Here is a 4,943-nt window from a genome sequence, read left to right on the forward strand (position 1 = left end):
TCTCTGTAGTGTTGCTTTTTATAGAATACCATGTAATTGGAATCATACAGTCTATAGCCTTTTCACATTGACTTCTTTCACTTTGTGTTGTGCATTAAAGATTGCTCATGTCTCATGGCTTGATGGCTCATTGCTTTTCCGCACTGTAAAATATTCAAGTGTCTCTATGTACCACAGTTAATTTATCCATTCACCTACTGATATATATCTTGGTGGATTCTGAGTTTTGGCAGTTAAAAGTAAAGATACTATAAATATTTGTGTGTAGGGTTTGTATGGACACAGTTTTCAGCACATTTACGTACATACCAATGAACATGATTGCTGGATTGTTTGGAAGTGCATATTTAGTTTTGTAGGGAACTGTAAGCTGTCTTCCAAAATGTCTGTGCTATATTTTCTATTCCAGCCATCAATGAGTGACAGTTCCTGTTGTTCCACATTCCCGTCTACGTTTAGTGTTGTCAGTGTTTTATATTTTGGCCATTCTAATAGGAGCATAGTATAACGTCATTGTTTTAATTTTCAAATCCTTAATGGCATATGATGTGGAGTATCTTTTCATATGCTCACTTATCACCAGTATATCTTCTTTGATGAGGTATCTATTCAGATATTTTGCCCATTTTTTAAAATTTTATTTATTATTTTAAAGATTTATTTATTTGAGAGAGTGAGTAAGCATGTGAGCAAGGGAGGGGTAGAGGAAGTGGGAGAGTGAGAATCATCAAGCAGACTTCCCACTGAATGGGAACTCTGATGCAGGATTCAATCCCAGGACCCTGAGATCATGACCTGAGGTAAAATCAAGAGTCTGATGCTCAACTGCCTGAACCACCCAGGCACCCCACTAATTTTTTTAATTGAGTTGTTTGTTTTCCTGATGTTAAGAGTTCTTTGCATATTTTGGATAGTAGTCCTTTATTAGGACTGTTTCTTGCATGTTTTTTCCCATCTGTGGCTTGTCTTCCATTTTCTTAACAGTGTCTTTTACAGACCAGCAGTTCTTAGTATTAATGACATCTAGTTTATCAATTATTGAATTCATAAATCACAATTTTGGTGTATATTTAAAAACTATTTACCAAACTCAAGGTCATCTGCATTTTCTTGTGTTATATTTTAAGAGTTTTATGGTTTTGCATTTTGCATTTAGGTCTATGGTCCATTTTGAGCAACTTTTATGAAAGGTGTGAAGTCAATATGCAGATTTTTTATTTTATTTTTTTGCAGGAAATGTCCAGTTTTTCCAATACTATTTGTTGCAAGGACTATGTTTTGTCCATTGCATTTCCTTTACTTATTTGTTAAAGATCAATCAGCTATACTATGTGGCTCTATTTCTGGGTTCTTTATTCTATTCCATTAATCTTCTTACAAGACTGTTATGCTCATGTCATGCAATGTTAATTGCAGATATATAAAGTAGCCATTGTTATACTCATTTCGTAGATGAGAAAACCTAGGGTTTTAGAGGATAATTACTTTGCTCACAATCTAACCAAACTGTGTTCAAATTCACCTCCACATTGCTCTATAGCTTTTGCTCATTCCATGAAAGCAAATACTTACACATAAAAGTTTGGGTAGAATACACACACACACACAAAAGATGACTAGCATGAGCTCAACATTATTTAAAACTAGGGTAGTTGTTCTTCCTTTCTCTCTTATTCTCTGTGCTCCTTTGTGCTCTCTTATTTTAAATATTTTTCTGGACCTGAATCAATGCAAAAAAAAAAAAAAGTTAAGAATTTTAATGCATACCCTGAGTATTTAAATCATAAAAGTGGTCACACCAGAAATTATTCTATATTTAGGGGAAAAGTTATGTGAAAAACTTGACTTATTTGTACATTAGCATGGTTTTATACCCCAGTCTTATACATGAGCCTGAATAGAGATATCAATGCTCTCATGAAATCTCAAAAAGTATAAGGACAATTATTTGCTTTTATAAAGCTTTTTTAAAAGCCACAACATCAAGGAAGGAAGAAAAGTTAGTTAAAAAGGAATGCAGTTTGCAAAACAGGCATTGCATGTGATTTTACTTCTGGCCTATTTTTAAGGTATTGAGTGTACATTCCATCACTGGGGATACTGCTTGACAGATGAATCTGTCACTAAGAAAAAAGATAATCATGTTTTTTAAAACTATCCTAAGAGAAATCAGAAAATTCTTTGCAAGTAATGGGAATTTATCTGAAATAAGATCTAGTAGAGACCCATTAATATTTTTTGAGATAAAGTTCTTTATTTCCTTATCCTAAATTGCATAGCAATAGAGGTTTAAAGGACATGCTATTTATTTGCAAATACTATTTTCCCCAGCTTGATGGGAGTAATCTCAACAGGAAAAAAATGGTGCTAATGACTTAGAAAAAAAATGTCAAATGGTGAGATGGCTTTATTATTCACACTTTCTCTTATATGAATTGGAGACTATAATGATTGCAGGGAAATTAAAACATTTAATAATCATTTAATTGGACATTTAAAAAAATTCTTCCTTCGTGGATACTAAATTGGCTTCTCTTTTGTGCTATTTGCAGGTCTATTTCAGCTTATTTAGAAATTTTACAAGTAAATTAAAGACTAAATACATCAAAATAGAAATGATTGTTGACTACTAAACTTGAATAGAATATTAATGAATCTTAATTGAAGTCTTTTCCTTTTTTTCAATTTTTATTCTTGTTAAGTGTGATTTTAGTTTGAAAAGTGATTTTAAACTAGTGTACTAGAAATTTGAAGTGATTTTTCTCAAGTGTCTCTAACATTATGTTTACTACCATCTAACGTAAATGGATACTTTTCCTTCATTGCTAATGTTGAAAATCCCACTTGGACTTTAAAGCAATGGCCTTTTGAAAATAAATAGGCACTCTTAAAAAAAATGTTATCCTTTGTCTTTCTTCCTGTCAGTGTAAAGTAGAAAATCCTCAATGAGTTTTCTCTGTCAACATACAGAGTATAGTAGCTTTTTTAATTAAACTAATTCTAATTAAAATAATAGTAATAATAGTAATAATGATGATTTATTATGATTACTTTATTTTACACCATTTATTAAGCCCCTTTGCATAGATTATTTCCTTCATGGTTTGGTTAGGCAATTTCCTTGTTTAAAAAAATAATAAAAAAAGATTTTACTTATTTATCTAAGAGAAAGAGTGAGCCAAAGAGCACAAGTAGGGGGATTATCAGAGGGAGGGGAAGAAGCATACTCCACTGCTGACCAGGGAGCCTGACATGGGACTTCATCCCAGGACCCTGGGTTATGACCTAAGATGAAGGTAGATGCTTAAACAATTGAGTCACCCAGGCTCCCCAGTTCAGCAATTTCCAAAGTCATCCTACCAAGAATATATGTATACATAGATGACTATATAATAAAAGAATAATAGACAAATATTTTGTAAGAGTTCACTTAATTAAATGTACACTAAATAAAGTTAAAAATTCAATATTAAGAAAGAGCACACATAACATTTTTGGGCCACTTTGCAGAATCAACAGAAAGAGAGGTACCTTGCATTCCCAACAGACAGAAGCCTAAGCTTTACTCCAGCAAGAGGAAGAAAGATTTTCTCCTTTCCTGGCAACAGCCAGTGAGAGACTAATACAACTCAGCCAATGAAAAACCACTACCCTTCAAATGCCCAGTTTACTTCAGTGGACTTTTTGTTTATAACAGTCCTTTGACATCTCCCTTTCCTGTATAACAGAGCCTTATTCTGGGTGCCAGTGTGGCTCAGTCAGTTAAGTGGCTGACTCTTAATTTTGGCTCGAGTCATGGTCTCAGGGTCCTGTTATGGAGCCCTGTAACTGGTTCCAAGCTGAGTGCAGAGTCTGCTTGAGATTATCTCCCTCTGTCTCTCCTCCCTCTCATGTGTGCTCTCTCTCTCTCAAGTAAATAAATCATACATACATACAGACAGACATGCATACATATATTTGTGGGTAAATAATAGACCTGAAGTAGGATTTAATCCAGGCAACATGGATTACCCATATTCAGCAGATTATGAGACTGGTGAATTTTGAAATACACCCTTTTGTGTTAGGATAGTTAATTTTGTGTTCACCTGACTAGACTTAGTGATGCTCAGCTGGTAAAACATTATTTCTGAGTGTGACTGTGAGGGTATTTCTGGAAGAGATTGATAGACTGAATTGAACACAAAGATGGAGGAAGAATGTATTTGCTCTCTATGTGAGCTGGGACATCCATCTTCCCCTGTTCTTAGACATCAGCACTCTTGGTTCTTGGTCATTCACCTTATCTGGATTTATATCATTAGGGTCCCTGGTCTTCTGGTCTTTGGACTCTGAGTGAATTATACCTCTATTTTTTCTGGTTCTTTAGCTTCCAGACATGGAACTTTTGGCTTCCATAATGAGCAGTCCTGAGTAGTCTCTAAAGGTACAAGTTAGTTATATGAAAAAGTGGCCCAAATGCCTATGATCCCCACCCCTACTTCTCTCTCCCAGCCTGCACCTATTGTCTCATGGGAAATTCCCTATGATCACTTGAGAGTGGAAGAGAAGGCCTAGTTTATAGATGGTTCTGTAAAACATGTAGGTACCACCCAAAAGTATATAGCTGTATTAAAAGCCCTCTTTGGGACATCCCTGAAAGATAGTGACTTGGGCCAGAATTTTGGGACCTGCATGTGGTTCAACTTGCTTGGGAGGAGAGATGGCCAGATATATGATTATATATTGTTTTGTTTGCTGTAGCCAAGGCTTGGCTAATGGCCAGGGACTTGCAAGGAACATGAATAGAAAACTGATAATTGATAATAAAATTGATAATAAAGAATGTGAGGAAGAGAGCTAGACCTCTCTGGGCAAAAAACACGAAGATAGTTGTGTGACATATCAGTGTTCACCAAAGAATGACCTCAATAGAGGCAGGTTTTAATAACCAAGTGGATAGG

The sequence above is a fragment of the Canis lupus genome, chromosome 21 (assembly GCF_048164855.1).
Source record: "Canis lupus baileyi chromosome 21, mCanLup2.hap1, whole genome shotgun sequence".
In the NCBI taxonomy this organism is placed as follows: Eukaryota; Metazoa; Chordata; class Mammalia; order Carnivora; family Canidae; genus Canis; species Canis lupus.